Below are 20,815 nucleotides of genomic sequence, written 5' to 3'. Positions count from 1 at the left end.
CCCAGCGCTAGCTAGTGAGCCATAGATATATCTGGGCACTCATTTGGGCAGCCATTCGTGTATTCATAGTGCTGCTCGCTGTCATGGGTAACCAACCTGGCTGCTTATCACAAGTGCGGCGTCTTGATTCTTTGTGAGCGCTTGCCATTTTTTGCTCCACAGACTCGCAGCCCCTTTGGCTCCTCAAGCGTTTTCAATTTGTATTAAAAGCTTTTTGCAGTCGGTTGGCCAGCTGGTTGGCCAGTCGGGGGCAGCTTAACATATGCATTAAGACGTGCGCTTCATCCCAAAGAAAGTAAGATTCTACGCAGCCCACACTCTTTCCCTCTCTCCCTCTCTCTCTCACTCTCGCTCTGGCTCTCGAAGTTGTCGTCCAATTTGGGTTGATAATTTCACGGTTTGTTGACAACTCAGGTGGACAAAACGTTGTGTGTCTACTGATGCTGACCCCGACTCAGATTTGTCTGGTTCATGGCAATACGAGTAATGCTTTTGAGTGCTCTGACCCCTACCCTTCAGCCCCTCTGACCCGCCCAGGAGCCATTGTCATGGCATTTACATGCACTACTGACTGCTACTAAGCACTAAGCCCCAACTATGCGTCCCATACTAAGCCATTGGAGAAAGTGAGACACAAAGCAACTATTTAGCAGAACCTTACTTTGATCCAAACAGCCGAGCTTTTGTATCAAATGATTGCCTGGTCAATTGCTTTATGGCTCAGCATGCCGGCAAATGTATTTGCAGCATTGAATGGCTCTCAAGTGTGTGCTACACAAATGCAGGTTGACCAGAAGAGCATAAGAGATTTATGCTATAGTGCTAAGTACTCCAAGTACAGGTAATAGAAAAGATTACTTGATATTAACTGAAGGAAATCAACGTAAGGGTTCAACCATAAAACCATTTACAAGATATCAGCTAAAATCCTAGTATTTTATTCAAATAAATAAGAATAAATAACTCGCTATGTCATTCTTCTAGGATGATTTTATTTATCAACTGGTCAAGAACTCTTTAAATCGCAACAACAATATTTTTCATTTAATATAAACCCAAATGAGATTAGTTAAATGATGCAATATATCCACCCTCTTTTTCCAAGTGCTCTGAATTTTGGCCTAAGTAGCTAATCTATCTATACATCGGCTAATCCATCAATCGTAGACGCAACACCTCTTAAGTGCTCGGCGACAAGAACTCCCTAAAAATGCCACTAAATCAATATCTCCACTGTAATGTTTATAGACTTCCTCTGGACGCGCCAGGGCTGGGCTGCCCACTTTTTGCTGCCTCCGCACACGATATCTCATTACAAGAGCAACATTTTTATTTAAACCGATTGAGTGATTTATTGTAATTTATTTCATTTAAATCGTTTGTCTGACACAGCGCACAGCATGGCCCATGAAAATAAGAGCAATATACAAGAAAAAAACAAAATACAAAATGTAAACCCACACAGAGTCAAGCCAACCCGCCAACAGGCGAGCCGAAAAAACGCGTGAAATTTACAATACATTTTACAGCTGGCGGTGGAGCACGCACCGCTGACCAGCGACAGCAGCGGTGCGGGTAGAAGGTCCCACTGTGCGCATTTAAATGTTGGTTGGCAACAAAATCAGACAAAAAAAGAAAAACAAATGGAGAGAAGTCCAGACATGGACAACATTGGACATTCGGTCTACGTCGCTGCTGATGGGCCGATGATCTGTCGCTGGGCGACAACTCAGCTGTGCTACCCTGTAAAGCGTGCTACACAGGGTATAACGAGTCAGCTAAAGTGAGGCCAGCAAAGCAAAAAAATGTTAAATGCTTAAGGGCCTTGAAGTTGTGCTGATACAGAGTAACTTTCACAGGCTATCTAGCAATCGAACTGTTTTGAATGATTTTGTTAGCCTCGCGGAGCTCTTAACTCTTAATAATGCCTGCTTTTTGTCAAGGGTATCTGTTAGTTGCGCTCTTTTTATTGTTGCAGGTCTACTGTCCCTTTTTATTTTGGTAGATTTTGGCGTGCTCAGTTCAGTTGCTTTCGCTTGTATTGACTTCATTTTAAATTGGCGGTTAAATCTGTTTGAAATTGTCACGCAATCACACAGCAACACACGCGCACGCACACACACACGCACAGGCAGACATCAACACACACACACATACACACAAACCGATGGCGACTGACGGGCCTCAGCGTGAATTCTCGGTCGGCTGCTGTTTTTAGTGATTTTACTTTTGCATACTTTTTCCATTGCATACTTTCGTGCGCTCGCTCGACAGCGACTGCGACGCTGACTGCGACGCTGACAGCAACGGCGACGACGACAGCAGCCGCACTCGGCGCAATCAACGCAACGAGGCATTAATTTGTTGTACACTGTGTGACATAATTGGGTGACAGTGCGGCAAAAAACAAGTTGTGGCCCAGCATTCTGCTGAGTGCCAGCTCTGGCCCCTCCCCCCTCTACCGTCTTGCCCTGGCCAACACACTCGCTCTGCCTGTGCTTTGCAATCGCATTGCTCGCTTTTGCTACCGCATTCAAGTTTATTAGCCTATGAAAAATTAGTTAGGTGCTGCGCTTTTCACTTGGCATTGCATTCAAATTTTTAATTAATGCAGTCACACCTCAACCCCCTCCCCCACCCATCAACTGCTCTGCTTCGACCCAGCCTGCTGCGTGTTGGCGCCTTTTTGTTAGTTTTGCGGCCCGAGCCTGAATTAATTTTGACACCTCGGCGTCGGCAGCTTGAAATGTAGCCGTCTGCCACTCACATTCTTATTTGCGTGCGTCGGTCAGGCTCACTTTATATATACATATATATATATATATAGATATGGGTAAAATTTTGACCCTGACTCGAACTGCAACTCGGACTCGTTTCTGGGCAACCGCAACAACATTCTTATGTTATGCCCCCGCCGGCTGTTGCTCTTGCCCTTTTGGCCAGTCTCAACGTTTGCGGTTCGGTCGTTGGGGTTTCGTTTGTGTGCTCAAAAGGCACATGCTGCAACATATTCTCTTGTCTTTCTCAGTTCATCTTTTTTAATTTTCGCCCTGCACTCTTTGCGTTCTCACAACCCATTTGAGGTTTTGGGGGAAATGAGCAGAGTTGTGTCCATGCACATTTGGTCAGGTAATTATGTTCTTTTTGTTTTTTGTGAAATTCTAGTTTTTCTTTAGACACACATCCAAATTTGTGGCACATTTTAATGATATTTTGCCTTCAATGGTGCGATATAATTATCGCTTATTGTACACAATGAAACTTTAACTATTGCAATTGAAATTAATTTTAATTTTCAATTGTATCCTCTGAATTGTATAATGTGCGCGAATTCGTAAAATCAATTGCAATAACTAACTTAAATTCGAATAAAATAATTATTAAGTACTTCGTTCACAGCTTTAAATTAGAACTATTTAGTGTTCATTACGTCTAAAATATATTTGAACTAGCGAATCGTCGAATGCAATTCAATTCAAGCCTCTTAAAATAGAATATTTAACAGTTCAATTTCAGCTTAAATGTTTGGCATAGTTTTATAATATGCTTTTAGCTTCAAATATGCTTTATTAATTATGATTTTTGATGATATTTAATTTTCTATTCTTTTGTCGAAATTCTACATGCATTTTTATTTTTAGGTTTGCTATTTATCAATAGTATAGGTCGTTTATATTCTGTTAAAACTGAATGCGATTTGGGTGCATATTTATTTCATTTAAGACTGCCTTATTACGTTTAACTGGAGACTGGAAAACTACTTACATTAACTGGAAGTTAAGTTATTTTAAATATTATAATAAATATTTCCTGAATGCATTGCATCGAGACTCGCATTAATTAATTATCACTAAATTAGACCTGTAAACTTATAAAAATTACATGTGACATTGTTTTTTTTAGTCATTTTTATACATTTTGGAATATCTTCAACCGAAAACTCTAAGCAACACTAAAAAAAATTTGCAAACATTTTGCAAGAGGTTCAATATTTTCATAAGTAATTTGCAAAATATGTTATTAGTTCTTTGTCGACATCTCGCCTTATTTCCAAAATGTTTCTAAAAAAAAAATGCATAAACAAAAATATCTAATTTTTCATGTTCTTGCTCGTACAGCATAGACAGATTAGATTAGTTTTTATATTTCAGTTTTTGAATGTCTTTCCCAGTTTCCCCAAAATTGAAATCAAGCACATTTTTAAATCTATAGCATATATATACGAATGGCATATATGTGCGGTAAAGAAACTACATAAGGATCGGACCCTAAGCACCGACGATAATTACGAACGCATTTACGAAAGTGTGGTACTATGGGAAGAACGGGCACAGCTGCAGGGTGTGTGTGTATTATATTCAAATACTCGCTGATCTATTCAAAAGCATGTCGTGTGGTTTTTCTCGAATTGCAACTGCCATTGCACTGCGCCGTCCACTGAGGGCTCGCAAGGAACTTAACTGGCGCGTGGAGTGTGCGTGGTATTTATTTATATAAAGTTATTATTGGTTATTGAAAACGAAATGAGTGCGTAAAAAAACACAATAGAACTGTGAATATTGGAAAATTTACACACATTTAACGGAAGTGTGTGTGTGTGTGTGTGTGTGGGCACTTAGCCTGGAAACAATAGCCAACAAAGTGCATGAAAAACTAATTGAAATTTTGTGCAACAAAATTGAAGTGCAAACAATGCGCATGGAGAGTGCATATTAAAATAAAAATTACGCTGTAAATCGACCAGCAACAACAACAACAACGACAACAACAACAACAACAACAACAACAACATCAACAACAACAACAATTTGACAGTTAAGTGAACAAAGAGCCCAACGGCAATGCTTGCAACAACACGCTGCATATTAAAAATTAATAAAATGCATAACTTTGGCCGTACATTTTATTATTTACATGCAATAAATAATTGATTGAAATTCCATAATTTGCGCGAGACCAACAAAATAAGAAAAAATGCGAATATAAATAAAAATGAGTGTACGAAATGTGGCGCCGATTTTTATGGTCGCGCATCAAACGGAAGCGGCATGTACAATATTTTAATTGTTGCCACGTTCATTGATTTAACATTTAACGGGGACTTTATTTCGTTTATTTTTTATATTGTTTTTTGTCGTTCTTATTTTTTTTCTTGTATTCTCATGTATGCGGCTAGCGCGCTAAGCAGCGCGAAGCGGAAACCGGAAGTGGCGAACGCCATTTGCGTCTGCTGCGACGCGTGTGTAAATCAAATGTGCTTGTGTGTGTGTGCCTTTGAGTGTGTATATGCATGTGTATATGTGCAACATGATACGAGAGGCCATGTTGCTGGCCTTTATCTGCCGTTGGGCGCATTCGCTGCTGCAGCCGCGTAATTGTTTAACCACAAACTTGCGCTTTAACAGCAGGTTATTGAAAAGTATCAACAGCAGCAACAGCAGCAACATGCACTGTTGATATACACTACATAAAGCCGTAATGATGATAACAACAATTACAACAATTACAACAACTACAACAACAGCAGCTGCAGCCGCAACAACAGCTGCAACGGCAGCGACTGCATTGGCAACGTGTCGCGTGCGCAACAATTGAAAATTCAATTAAAAGTCTTTATTAAAATAAAATGCGCTATAAACTGCCTGCGGCCACGCCCCAGGCAGCCCAAACGGCCTTTAAATGCCTCTGTTTCGGGCTCTTATGGCCCCCTTACCCCCGCGCCGCCCCTGGCAGGCATTCTTGACGGTTGCGCCTCTTGTGCCCACCTGCTGTGCCACGCCCCCTTCCAATAATCCAGCCCCCTTGCCAACCCGTAGCTAACGCTGTGTTGTGGTTTCTCTGCACTTATTTTTTTTTTATATTTTTATGCCGAATCCGAAGCTGTTGCAAAGTTAATTTGGGTTTTTGTTGTTGCCAATTTTAAATGCTTGTTATTTTTGTTATTATTGCAATTGTTGTTGTTCTCGTTGTTGTTGTTGATTCGGTTTGGTTTGGTTTGGTTTGGCCGGTGCTCGTAAGTGATTTTAATTAATTTAAATTCGAATTAAAGCGGTTTTTCCGATTAAAACTCAAAAACAGTGCAACAATGATCGGCAACATAATTAAAATTTAACAACATTTCCCATTTGCAACGCATTTATACAAATTGTGCATAATTTAAATTGGGCAATAAAATGAAATATAAATAAAACCTGCAGGTCATTTCATTAATTGGCCATGCCAATAAAAAGAAATGCCCCAAAAGCCGATGGCAATTGCATTCCAATGTATACCCTATAGAAATCGCCATAAGTGGAAGACTTTAAACAAATTGATGCTTAAATAAAAGCTGAAAACTCATATACTCTCTATAATAATTTATATTATTTAGAGATCGTAAAACATGCAGAGCGATTGCAGTTAAGATTACAAATAGCGTCTATTTCATTAGATTGGAGAAAAATTGTATTATGAATCACCTTCAATATATTCTGTTTATAAACTTTAGGCTTCCTCTAAACATCTCTACATATATTTGATGCAATAGGAGAGCGTATCGCTGTAGTCCAGCAGTGCGGAGTCTAATTTATCTCTGTGGATGCATTGCAAACTTCACGACTAACTTATTATACTCTCTGCAGGTTCAATGGATTTGCACAGGACTCCCCAAAGCTCCGGCTAAGTCGTTGTTATTGCATTCACAAGATAAATGAGGCTCCATGCCAGTTGCTCCTGCTGCTGCTGCTGCTGCTGCTCCACTCTGTGCTCTTAACTCGCTTGGAGCTCCAAACAGCAGCTCCGTAGCCTTCGTCCAGTGCCAAGGTAAACAAACATCTCGGATTAACAGTCGACGCTGGTCAGTGGGGCAGTCGAGGCAGCATTAGGTCGGACGGGCAGTGCGGACCACCAGAACATGGACATGGACGTGCTGCTCCTGCTGCTGCTGCTGTGTGCAGAGTACACCTTGCACTTGGCCAAGCGCCCAAAGTTGTTTACACTTTTTGAGCAGGACATAAGAGGCATGACAAAACACGAGGCAAACAAAACTAAAGCTGTAAATAGTGGACCAGCAGCAGCAGGACTTGCACCCAAACCCAGATCCGGACTAAAAAACGCAACGAAAACTTCAGTCAGCTTCAGCTTCTCCATTAGCAGCGGGCAGTCGCCGTGGAGAGGCGCTTGACCAAACTAACTAAAGTTGACTAAAAGCAGTTTATCCGGGCAGGGGGAGGGGACGACCGGCGCGAGTGCAAGGCGTGGCTGTGTACGTGCAAAGCGCACGTGTATTTGGCACTTGGCCATTGTTACCTTTAGCTTTGTCTCCACATCTTTGCTCTGTGACTGAGTTACTGTGTGTGTGTGTGTGTGTGTGTGTGTGTCTGTGTGTGGACTTAAAGAGTAGCTAAGCTAGCTTTTGTGGTGCCGCGTTAAACAAGAAGTGGACAAGCCAAGGCACTTGCCGCGCGTCAGCCCAGTCGACGGTCATTGAATGGCAGCCGGGCCGAAAAACCAAAAGAGGAGACGCCTGGCATAATCAGCACGCCGCAGTCGCGCGTTTTGGCCGTTGCCAATTGCCATGGCAATATCGCATTTATAATTCGCCAAAAGCAGCCCACAGCAACCAGAACAGCAGCAACAACAAAGTGCTCCAAACGAGAGTGCACGACTAACAGCTGCTCTGTGCCCACAAAATAACTTAACAAGCTTTATAGACACACGCACATAAGCATACACAATCATGGCTGCTGAAGTACTTCTTCTTTTCCTACCAAACTATGGTGAGTTAGTTTTTGATCATTTTTATTTTTATGGTACAATCATTATTTAACTCGAGCACAACATGTTATTTAAATCTGCAAGATGCAAGATGAATATCGATTTCGGTAAGTTACCGATATTATCGATCAACTTATCGATAGTCCTAATTTAACTGCATAAACTATACAAAAATAGGCATTTCAATTATATCCCAGCTATTGATTCTTCGATACATATCCTGATCGGGAATATATAACACATATGTATTCTTGGCGGAGTCGGGATCCTGTTGCCTGTTACATACATTTGCCCTGCCGCCATGCAACCCTTTTTTTTCAAATTCATTTTGCATGGGTACAACAAAAGGAGTCAAAGTATGGCTGAATTGCTGTTGGGCTTCTTGCGTAGCCATTAGACAGCTCCTGGCGGAGCTTCCGCCGCCGGCATAAGACTTTAGACAAGTTTTCACGGCTGGCTGAAGGCGAACCTCATCCGACACTCTGTCCGTTCCCCTTTGCCCGCCGCGGGGGGTGTAATAGAAATGTTCTTTTCGTTGTTTTATGCCTATTTACGCTTCTAACAGGACATCCGGCAAAACGGGGCTACAACTTAAGCGGCTCCACGACTCTAGCTCCTGGCGCTCGGCTTCTGCTGCCCGTTGTTCTTTATATTTCTCACACGTTCCAATTACATATGAACGGCAACCCAGCCCCCTGGCCAATGCCTTTGCCTCGGCCACAAAATAATAGCGTGCCAAAAAGCTACTTCATCGTTCAGCGGAAGTGATTGAAGGTGTGCCCGTGTGTGTGTGCATATGTGTGTGTGTGTGTGTGTGTGTGTGTGTGTGTTGGTATTTTCGCATACAAAAGTGCCGGGCCAAACGTGGTGAACTTTGAGTGCAGGTCGCTTGGGTCGCTTAGGTCGCATACATTACAGAAAATAGCCCCCCATCCCCTCTCCCCGTGCCGCCTTGCGGGGCAACGTTTTGATTTCTTGGGTGGCACAGAGAGCGTCAAGCTAGACGACGGCCAGCCAAAGTGCTAAACTATGTTGCCCGGCTTTGTAGTGCGGTCCTGGCACCTTTTTGCAACCCTCTGCTACGCATCCAGGCCCAGCGCATGTGTGTGTGTGTGTGTGTGTGTGCGACAAACGTTTTCAATTAGCAGTTCATGAATTTTTAAACCGTTAATGAAATATGCAAAGGCATTTTAAACGTGTGTTTATGTGAGTGTGTTGTAAAAGTGAAAGTTGCAGCGCGCGGCGCTGTTAAGTATGCAATGCCCCCCAAAATGCCTGAAACTGTGGCAACGGCAACGTCAAAGGCAAAGGCAAAGGCAAAGTCACGGCAAAGGCAACGGCAGCAGCGCCATGTCAAGCCGGAAGTTACTTCGATTGGCAACGACTTCCGTTTGACACGTGCCCCCAAAACAGCTCGTGCCATGTGGCACACGTTCTTGTTGCTGCTGCCCGAAAATTGCTTTTGACACATAATTAACGCTCTGGCTCTGCTCAGCTCGCAACGCAACTGCGACTGACAACAATTACAAATGTAATAAATGTAACAGCAAAGTGCAATTGCTGCTGCTGCTGTTGGCGCTGTGTCGACAACTTGAAAAGTCAACGAACTACATGCAAAGCAAGTCACACACAGAGACACCTACACCTACACACCTGCATACCTTTGCACCTTTTCTAGTTAGAAGTTGCTCGAGTGTTGCCGTTGCAGTTGCCGCGGCACTGCAGCAATTGCTGCACATTTCTAGCATAGAGTGTATGTGTCTCTCTCTCTCTCTGTGTGTGTGCGTGTGTGTGTGTGTCGAGTCATACAATTTCATTTACATATTTGTGCTCGTTCTTTGCCCAGACGACGTCGACGACGAAGTCAACTTTTTCTTTATGTAACATTTGTGTTTGGTTTTGGTTGCTGCGGTTTGTTTTTGTTGCCACCCTGACTACCCCCCGCTCCATCCATCCCCCTTCACATACTCTATACGCTCTCAGTTCTGTGTGTTGTGGCTTTTCTACACACAGCACTTGCCACACACACACACACACACACACACACACACAGCCAACGCTCATTTCATTTAAATTTTAATTTTAATTGTCGAAAAATGCCATACGAAAAGCATTGAGAGCTCGGCCTCGGTTCGCTTTGCTGCCTTTCAAAAACTTGAAAAAAAAAATAAGTAAAGAAAAACTTCGGGCAGATTTCTTGGGGCGCAAATTTAATTCAAATTAAAGCCTGGTTCAAAAGCCGACACGAAAAACTATGCCACACTGACATGAGACTGAAAATGCTGCATTCCTTTGCCTCCAGACAACAAGATTGAACAAAGCGAAAAACAACTTTACGTGCAAACACACACTCACAAACACATACACACACACACACACACACACACACACACACACACACACACACACACACACACACACACACACACACACACACACACACACACACACACACACACACACACACACACACTCACAGGCAGGCACAACCTCGTTTATGCTTTCGCCTTTTAAATTGTAAAATTTAATTAAATCTAGTACACACGACGTTGATTGCATGCTTTGATAATTCCCGAGCTGAAAGCCAAATATTTAATAAATTACAACAAAGTAACCAGACCCACTTTCAACAGGTATAAAGATTTATATAAACATATAAATTTTGATTAAAGCGGGTTAAGTGCGTCAATTATCACACTGAAATAAATTGAAAACAATTGAACCGGCCAAAAGAGTTTATAATTGACATTCGTATTTGCATATACACGATTAACTGGCATTACTTGGAATTTATACAAATGAATATATAAACTCAATGTCAAATTAATTGATTTACAAATAGGCATTTGACCGACAGGATTAATTCATCAATTAAGTAATATTAATTGGCTAAAAATTGCATATAAATATGTAATTGTGATTGAAAACAATTGAACGGGGTCCATAAAAAATGCATGTCTTGAACGCTTGAAAAAAAAAAAAATATGCTGTTAGATTCAAGATGCGATAAATCTATAATATGATCATAAGGTATACATATCTTATTTATAAATATACAACTATACTGAACTCTACTTATATGTAAATACATCTCGAGAAAGCGTTTCTCAATATATATATAAAGAAAATATTCGATTATAACTCAATCCACATAAATCGCATGGTAAAAAAGTAATATCAGTTTGTACAGAGTCTCGTTTCTTCTCCTGGTCTGCATATGCTTGAAAATGTATGGGAATAGCTGACAAGAAAAATATCCACGTCTGGATGTCAGTCATTAACATATGGCATTATTTAAGGTCTCTATGGCCTTCTCTTACTGGCAGGATTTACGAGAGGGTTCCATTTATAATTATGCAGGAATTAATTGTATATATTAATATTAACAGGCTTATGAATTAATAGATTTATAATAAAGCCCAAAAGTAATTCAATTTTTAGTTGTTCTCTCTATGCAAAAAATTATTAATTTTTAAAGAGCTTAAACAAAAAAATGTTAAACAAAACCCCGTTGATTTAACAATGTATTCTTTTTTTTTTTACTTAATGCACAATAAGCCACTGAATAATTATAAACAATATTTCTTTTGTGCTTATTTTCAGTAGCGGGTATATATATATCTGTTGATTTTGTTATTTTTTCTTAGTTCAATTGTTGTATATTCATTTAAAAATACTTGCAGTTTATGTACATGTATAGCAGCATTATCATATATGTAGGCCACATTTACTTACTTTAGCTTATTTATATTTATTCACGCGAAGGAGAGTTAAATTTAAAGCTCCTTGCCTCATGCCTCATTACATAAGAAACTTATTGATTCCATTCAAGCTGTGAAATATTTTTAATTTAATGTTTTCTATCAAATAATAACTATATATTAACTCTTGGCTGTGAACATAAATGAGGTTGTTGTTCATTCACCTTGTTAACTTGCAAGGAATTCAAAGTAAATGCCACACCTTTGAAATGCATCTAATGGTCTATGGTATTTTATTGAAGCTCTTCAATCCGGGCTAAATCTCCTGATAAAGAGTGAATACATGGAATAACTATGAAATTTTGATAATTTTTTTATTTATATAGCTTTCGAGTTGGCTTCCCACTTTATCATCTTATTTCGTTTTATGTTTTTGTATGTTTTAATAGACCATTAGCTGGCCAGAAGTTGGAATTGAATGCTAATGTTGTTTAGCTGAGCCTGATCTTGAGATAGCTAAGCACTGCCTAATGCAGAGTTTAACGTGAAGTCTTTAAAAACCCAACACACAAAGAACAGGCCCAAAAAGCTTTTGGCCGACAGACAATGTGCAAAGAATAATGAATATTACATTCAAATTGTACGAGTGCCACTTAGGCACGCGCACATACACACACTCCTCTAACACACACATGTGTGTGTGTGTGTATGCGTGTTTGTGGGTGTTGCTACATCTTCATATGTTGCAAAAGTCAGGCAACTTGCATAATGCCTCTTCTAGCCATGTTTATGCCACTTTATGCAAAAATAATTGCACAATTAGTTTGAAGCTGCCGGTTGCCGGTTGCCATTCGCTGGCCGAGAGAGGGTATCGGGCGTCGGCTGTGCCCCCTCTGCCTTGCGCCTTGTGCCTTGTGCCTTGTGCCTGCTGCAACGTGTGGATGTGTGCCTGTTTTTGCTGGTGCTGGTGCTGCTTGTTGATGCCGCACATTGTAAAATTGGTTCAAGCGTTGCTGCCAGCGCCGTCGGCAAGGTGATGGCGACCGCCCCCTCTCACCTGCTCGACCTGCAGCTACACCAACACACACACTCTCTGCTCATTAGTAAGAGTTCTGAATGCTATTACAGCGTCATCTACTCGACTAATGCCACTGCTTCGCCTCGAGCCCCTCTCACACCCCCTTCTTTTCTTACTGCTTGTACACATGTGCATAAGTGCAATGCAAACACACACTCACACAAACACACCCGCAAACACGCACACTCTCAGACACAGATACTTGCTATGGGCACTTTACTTTTTGCGCACACGTAGCTCTATGCTAGATTTTTGCCTTGTCACGCCCCACCTCTCCTCTTGGCCCACTGACAACAATTGGGCTACGAAGTGGAAGGCAAGACAATGCGCTTCAAATTGGTCAGATTAGCTAGAAAATTCGGCATAGCTGGCGCTTAGCCCAGCCATTGCTCAGCTGTGTTGGAGCCCTTTGACATTTGCAGATTTACCTGCGCATTACTAGCTGAACCTTAACATCTGTGACAGCTCCACAGTTGGACAAGCCCAGCAGCACCCACTGATCCCATCCCGCCCAGCGACTGCGTTTTTAGCGACAAGGCAACAAAGTTGCTCTTAAGTACTCGCTCTTGGGGCTGACATTTAATTACTCCACTTAATATGCATTTTACAGCTGCAATCCCCAAAAGTATCCTCGCTTTATATGACAAATGCAGCTGTGGTTATTCTCCAAGTGTGACAGACGTATAACCTAAGCCCCATTTTGTGAGGTGTTGTTAAACATAGAGTACTTTCCTGACAGTTATGTTTATGTGGGTTGAGAATAGAACACTTTGGAGAGGAAAAACATCATAACCATCAAAAGATGAATAAGACCAAGCCGATTCGAGTGTCGAACCAGGAGACCAGACTCAGTTGTTCAGCCAGTCAAATTGGGATCAGAGCAATATCTTCTCGAATAGAAAACCTTGTAGATTATTACTATCGTGAATTATATTGTTTACAATAAATGCTGATTTTTCAGATTTACTTTTGTATATTGTATTGTATATGTATTTGAAAGTTATATCTTTCCTTTTGCAGGCGTGATGTAGATATTATTCTAGAGGAACCAATCGTATAAGCAACATATTGAAATTCGTTTATTCTTTGAAGGAAGAGCTCTTTCCACAAAATTACCCACGGAAGATCACAGTAAGTTCAGTTAAACTCTTTATATTAAATATTCTCATATGACAAACATTTAGATTGAGTATGTGGATATTTAAAATTATTCGGGTTTATATTTATTATGAATATTATGAATAGTAAATATGCTACGAGCTTCTATAGAGACAAATGGAAAAAACAAAAATTAAAAAATCGTTCAAACATATTTAAATAGAAAATATAATATATCAATTTTTATCAGAGTGGTGCAGGATAACAGCATTTATTACAAGTTAACTTACTATTGGCCACAAATGTTAAAGAATCACATTCTTAAATGTTGCCTCTCTATGCAATTCTCATGAATTCAAGTGAGGCTCACAAGGCTTACAAGTCTTCCAGTTTGTTGATAAGTGCTTAATCAACAAGTTGTGTGTTTCTATAGAAGCCAATTTATAAAGTGTTAAAAATCAGATACATGATAACTAAAGAGAGTTCACAGCAAAAGAAGACACAGCCAGAACACGACAGACAATCAATTTGCGTGTTGGGTGTAACTAATCAGTTGATTGATATTAATCAACAGCGCCCACATGTGGCACATGTAAATTCGGATCATTATCAACTCTTGTCGCAGCAAATCAATCAATAATCATATTAATTACAAAACGTGGCATTCGACATGCCCAAACAGAAGGCTTTTGTCAACACACTTGACATTTGAGATGTCACTGCCAAAGCTTGAGTACGCATGTCTTGATATATGTAAAGATATATACACATATATATATGTATATTGATGATATGCTGAGAAAACTGCTCTTAGGGATTCCATTTGGCCTTCTGCTCTGAAAGTTGTCAACAGGCGAAGGCAACGAGTATGACATGGCACTTATAGAATCAATTTGCGTAATATTTTCCATTACGACAGGTCGCATACACACGCACACACACTCGCACGCACACGCACACAGACTCACTGAAGCATTTGTGGATTGCATAGAGACAGACATTGGGTTTGTTTTGTGTCACAAGCTCGTTCGCATGTGCTTGTGGCTGCTTGTAATTACTTTAAATTGATATAAACACTTTTGAAATGAAATCGATCTAAGCTTCTTGTTAACAGATTAACATGCACACTAGACAGAGACAGAGCTAGAGTGAGAGAGAGAGAGAGACAGACGGACAGACTCCCATTCACAGGGCTTGTGGCTTCCAGTTTACAATTATTATTTATGCCCACAATGTGTATACATATGGCTGATATATACAGATCTGCCGCCCACTCTGTCTGCCTTTGTGGCAATTCATGTAATTGTATGCCTGTGTGTGTGTGTGTGTGTGTGTGCGGTTTGATAAGAGCTCCATCTGTGTGCGTGTGTGTGAGACGCACACAAGTAATCCTTGAAACATGTTTTTGATTTGCAATTTAATCAAGATAATCAAGTTTTATGTGTTTTAAGAAAATTGAAAGTGTGCCTTGTGCCGTGTTACACATTGTTTGCCTTTGCTGCTGCTGCTGCCACTTCTGGCAGCTGGCTCTAATCTTTAAATCGCCCATTAAATTTATTATTAAATGCATTTTAATAACCAAACGTCAAAACTGTTAGCCACAAAGGCGCTGCAATTAGTTAGCACTAGGAAAATTGTATCATAAATACAGCCCGATTCTCATGAAATTTAAAGAGCCAATCAACTCTCCTTTAAAAATAGTTTTTTTTTATTATTTGGGGAGCTATTAAATATATGCCTACATCTGAGTATACTAAAAGAGAATCCACTTGCAAAGTTTCGGTTTTGTAGCTCATATATTTTTCGAGTTCGGTCTTAAAAAAATTTCATCAAAATCGATATTTATCGATATTAAAAAAACGGGTAGGGATACCTAAAAAAAAGGTCTTTCTATGGTGTTAAAGAATATAAATAAATTAGAAATTACAATTCTTCGAGATCGACGCGAATAGACAGTTGGATGGACTATATTGATTCAGTTTATAATCCTGATCAAGAATATGGGGACAGAAATGCTTTGTTCTGCCTTCCTTTAAGCGAAAGCGTATTTCATATTCGGCATTGGGTGTCTACCTCTCGTTTCTCGTTGTGGCATATGCAACGAGCCACAATTTTCACACATTGGCAATTGCGTTGGCATTACTTTTCATCGAAATGTAAAAGTTTTTCATATTTTTCCACTTGACAAAGTCTTTATGCAGCTTGCATAATAGTTTTATGGCCAGCAGGGGTAGAGCAAAACTTTGCTTTCTCGAGAAAATCTAGCTTCAAAACTGCTCCCGTTCCGCCCCTCTATCGCCCCCGCCACCCTTCGGCAATGCCTCTTGCAGCCCTTTCAATAACCATTCAATTTACCAGAGTTGCCCCTTCTGCAACAATCCGTCCATCCGTCTGTCTGTTCGTTCGCCTGCTGCAATTGCAGTTGATGGCTTTGATTTTATTCGTGGATGCACTTTTCTTGTTGGCTGCCCCCTGCTTCGGCTCGGACCCTGCTCGGACCCGGTAACCAGGCGCATCTATTGTTGCCCTGGCTGTCTGTCCCTTTATGCGCTGCGCACTGCTGTTGCATGCTCTTATTATTAATATTTTTCTTTGCTGCGCATTATTTATTGCTGCTGAAAAATGTTTACCCACAACTCAGCGCAAACTTGACTGCAACTTGTACAGAAGACAAATTTTATTTTACTCGCTGCGTTCGCTGACTTTCCTTTTGGCCCTGTGCTCTATGTGTGTGTATTGGTGTGTGTGTGTGTTGGCCAGGTCATTATGTGGGCTGAGTACACAGTGCGCGCTGAGTGCTAAGCTTTTAGCCATTGGCTAACGCGGCGTATGCGTAATCGTAATGCGCTTACGTGCCTCCAATGCCAAGCAGCAGCAGCAGGAGCTGCGGCAACGGCAGCAATTTGCGGCATATGTAAATAGAAAATTTCTGCAGCTAGATTCAAATCAAGTTCGTCCTCAAATACAAGACGAACCCAAACCGTTATCAAATATACGCAGCCAGGCTATCGGCGAACAGCAATCTAGACATGCCCCAGCCTCCACCTCCACCTCTACTTTCCCCCTGGCACTCCGATTGGCAGCTAATATCGTTTAATGCACAAAAGCAAGAGCTCTCCGAGACGAGCGGCCGGACGGTTGGTTGTACGCATGGACTCGAGCACTGGCTAATTTTGGCGCCGGATTGTTTGGCCAAATCTCAAGGCGCACATCATCTCATGTGTGTGCCCAGGCACACACACACACTCATACACACGCACACATTTTGCATAAATCAAACAAGCAAATCGGCATGTAAACAACAATTTTTGCCAATTCAATTGAATTTCCAGTTACAGAAATGAAACCAAAACCCGGCACATGGGCCGCAAAGGTGGCTGGGGCTGCCCTTAAGGCTGGCCCGGACAACACGGCACAATCCGTACAATTTTCGGCCCGGCACGGCACACGTGCCAGCCGCAACAGCAACAACAACAACAAGAACAACAACAAGAAAGGCACGCACACTCAATTATTTGCTAAAAGCTTATGTAAACGCCTTCGTGTCAAGGGATTTTATTAACTGTTTCTTTTGGCCTAGGCCAAATTTGAAACTAGCACACCTACGCCAACACACACCCACACACACACCCGCACACTCACACACATACATGCACATAATGACAGTGGAAAATTTGCACACAAATCGCTCGGCAGCTGAGAAACGTCCTAGATAAAAATCGCAACAAAAAGAGAAAAAAAAGGGGGAAAAAATGAGAAAGAAAAGAAAGCACAGGGAAAATGAAAGAAAAGTATTCAATACAAAGAAATTGAAAAATGCTACAAAATGAATCAAAGTGAAAAACGAATGTGCGAAGCGAAACAGCAGCCAAAGAAGCGCTCTAGGCGTGTGTGTGTGTGTGTGTATGCTAGTGTGTGTGTGTGTGTGTGTGTGTGTGTGTGTGTGTGTGTGTGTGTGTGTGTGTGTGTGTATTGCGTTCGCCTAACGAGCAAATCGTGTTCAATAAATATTTGCCAGTCAGCCAGAGAGTTAAACAGAGACAAACTGAGCAGCAGATATAAAGCGAAAATGAAAGAGAGAGACAGAGAGAGAGAGAGAGAGAGAGAGAGCTAGATAACGAGAGCTAAGGGCATGCGGGCAGGTGAGTCCGCTTAGGGCGCCCGCTGCCAAATCCAAATCCAAACTCAGACGCAATCCCAAAACTGTCCGAGAGCTGCCGGCACGAAGCTAATACAGGCGAAACACAGTTGTTTAACGGCTAGCAACGGCTTATGTCTGGGTTGGTGTTGGGAGGGGGGAGAAGGGCTGCCCGGGCGGACTACTCTAGGAGTATCTGCATCGGCATCTGCATCTGGGCATACGCATATACGCAGCGTATGAAATATTCATTCATTTGCAACTCCCCTCAGAGAATTGACTCATGTGCGGCTGCTCGCAAGTCGCGCTTCAAACTCAATTTATGAGCGCCCGGTGTGTGCTTTAATAGTTCGCAGCTGAATTAATTGACTGCAGCTGCGCAGGCAGGGGGAGCGGCATTGGGAGGGGGCGGTTGAATGGGCGGGCGAGGTAGCATATTGACTGAGGATATATTTACCATAGATCTCTCACTTACCATTAAAATAATTTAATCAAAATGCTGCTTACCCAGCCGCACGCACACACACACACACTCACACACACACACAAAAGCTGAAAGGCAAACTTTGGATGGGAGGCATCTTATATCTATATAGAAATGGATCGATTGCGCGTGTCGATGGCTCTGTGTGCGGTTCGAGCGGATAAAGTGCATAAATTTTAATCAATTGTTTACTTACTTTTAGCTTCTTCTTTCTCTCTTTTTGCTTTCTTTTATTTTATTGTATTTTATTTTATTTACTGCGCGGCAACTTGTGAATTGTTTTGCACTTTCGGCTGCTCGCACAGGGCATAAAAACTGTCTAATGAGGTTCGTAACACAAATTGCAGAGCAAGAAAGTCACAATATATTACAGTAAGTTCCAAGAAGTCTCAGAAATGTATATGTATTAATGGCTGTGGTTGTCAAATCGAAGAGAAAGGGCACAGTACACGCCCAATATTAGAAAAAATAGTTAAAAAAAGGGTAACAAATTAAGAGAAAAGTTCGAACGGAAAGAATTTATAGGATTCTTAGGGTATTATATTAAAAAGAATGATATTGTTCTTTGAACTCTATATTATTAAATTCCAAGTTTTCAAAACTATGAAGAAACTTTATTTAGGTTGCAAAATATTTTTCATAAGAATTTGTACAGGTCAACCCTAATGCTTTCCATTGAAGCCGAAGTCTCCAAGTCTTATATATAGAAGCTTGGAGCTTAAGAAAAAAAGTTAGAAAAAGGTTAAGTGCCTAAAAGTCAAAGACGCTTGAAAGAAAGAAACTGTGAGATCTTCGGTAAAAACCTGATAAAGGAACCCGGGGTCGGGCATATATCAAAAACAAAACAACAACGTGTAGAAAATCAAATGTGTCCCCAGGGCTACCCCTGCCATTGAGTGCATATCTTAACAGATGGTAGCCCTGGTGTGGTGGTATGTGTTAAAAGCTGCCATTATCGATGCCACAGGCTGTGTTAACTGAACAAAGGGCCAAGCAACAACGTTTAGTCTCTTGTTGGCTTCTTGGCTTGGGATTGAGCATTCGGGCTTCAGTGTGGTTTCCACTGTGGCCTTTTGTCTTGCAGCAGCAGCAGCAGCAGCAGCCACAACTGCAGCATCAGTTGAACGAAGCCAACAGATTGTAACAAAGGCAGATTAAAACTTATGCACACACTGAAAGCATAAAAGTCTCTCTCTCATTCTGGCTGACTGGGCTGTGCCATAATGTGAGCTATGTTAGTTTTATAGCAGACAGCAAATGGGTTAGGGCAACAACAACAGCAGCAGCAACAGCAACAACAACAACAACAACAACGGGCATGCTTTGACAATAAAAAACGTAACTAACCGCCGCTGCTGGCGGGGCCAAGAGCATTGTGAATGCTTTATGAGCCTTAGGAGTGCCATAATTTTCACTTAATAATCCGTTGAGTAGCTGCCCGTGATTTGTGGCCCAAGCCCAGTTAATGTAATGAGCTGCTGGGCACGGCGAATGGCCAGGCGAAGGGAGGCGGGCATGGCATGGCAAAACAATTTCAAAGTTTTTGTCGAAAACATAATGTGTTCCTAATTTTATTTGTCGCCAATTGGGAGCAACCCCCGTCCCAGCCATGTCCAAATTTATAGTGTGTGGGCCCAACAAACACCTGCGCCGGAAAGTATGCAGCATTAACTGTAAGCTTCGACGTTTCGGATACATATTGGAGCCGCTGCCGGAGAGTATGCCAAAATAATAATAATGCACACAGCAGCTGGAAAAAACAGCAACAACAACAACAACAACAACAAAAGCAACAACAATATTTAATGACCGAAATGCACATGAAATTGCGCGCATAAACTAATTACCGCGGATAAAGTTAACAATGGCAGCCCATGGCAAAGGTGGAGTCGATTGGAGTTGGAGGCGTTCGCTGTGGCCCGTCGTGTGCCTTTAAAAGGTTTAACTGCCAGCAGTTGGGCGAGTCGACGGCGACAGCTACTCGGGCTGCCGTGTGGCTGTCAGTCCAACGACCCCCGCCCTGCCCTGTTGTGGCCACAAGCCGCTCATATGCTGCCGTTTGCCAGCATTACCGGCATTTACAATATTTATTTTAATATTGCACGTTTTTTTTTTTTGGCAGCCGCCCAACTGGTCCAACAGCCCTCACGCCCAGCGGCATATTCTGTGTGTTATTGTGCCAAATTGTTTATGAAAAATTGCGTATGACGAGGACGACGGCGACGACGGCAACGACGGCGATGGCGTCGCTGCTGGCGCATAAATCAAGCTGCCTTGGCTGAGGATTTGGGCCAGTCGCTCGACGGGTGGACGCCCGGCCTGGACTGGGCGGGCTATGGCTGGTAATTACAATGTAGCCGCCTGTGAATTTAACGATCCGGGCCGCGGTGCCAACAGTCGCCAACAAGCAAATGCGGAACACAACACACAACCATTTTTACCACCCGCTGGTGTAAAGGGTTCGCCTGCAAGCCCAGGGTCAGTTAGCCTGGTCAGCAGCGAGGGCGGCCGGAGTGCGTGTGGGCGGCATGTTAAACACAAGTGTGAGCCAAGTGGAAAAT

This window comes from Drosophila novamexicana, unplaced genomic scaffold (assembly GCF_003285875.2).
Source record: "Drosophila novamexicana strain 15010-1031.04,08,12 unplaced genomic scaffold, DnovRS2.1 tig00000817-arrow-arrow-pilon, whole genome shotgun sequence".
NCBI classification, from domain to species: domain Eukaryota; kingdom Metazoa; phylum Arthropoda; class Insecta; order Diptera; family Drosophilidae; genus Drosophila; species Drosophila novamexicana.
This window is presented reverse-complemented; position numbering follows the sequence as displayed.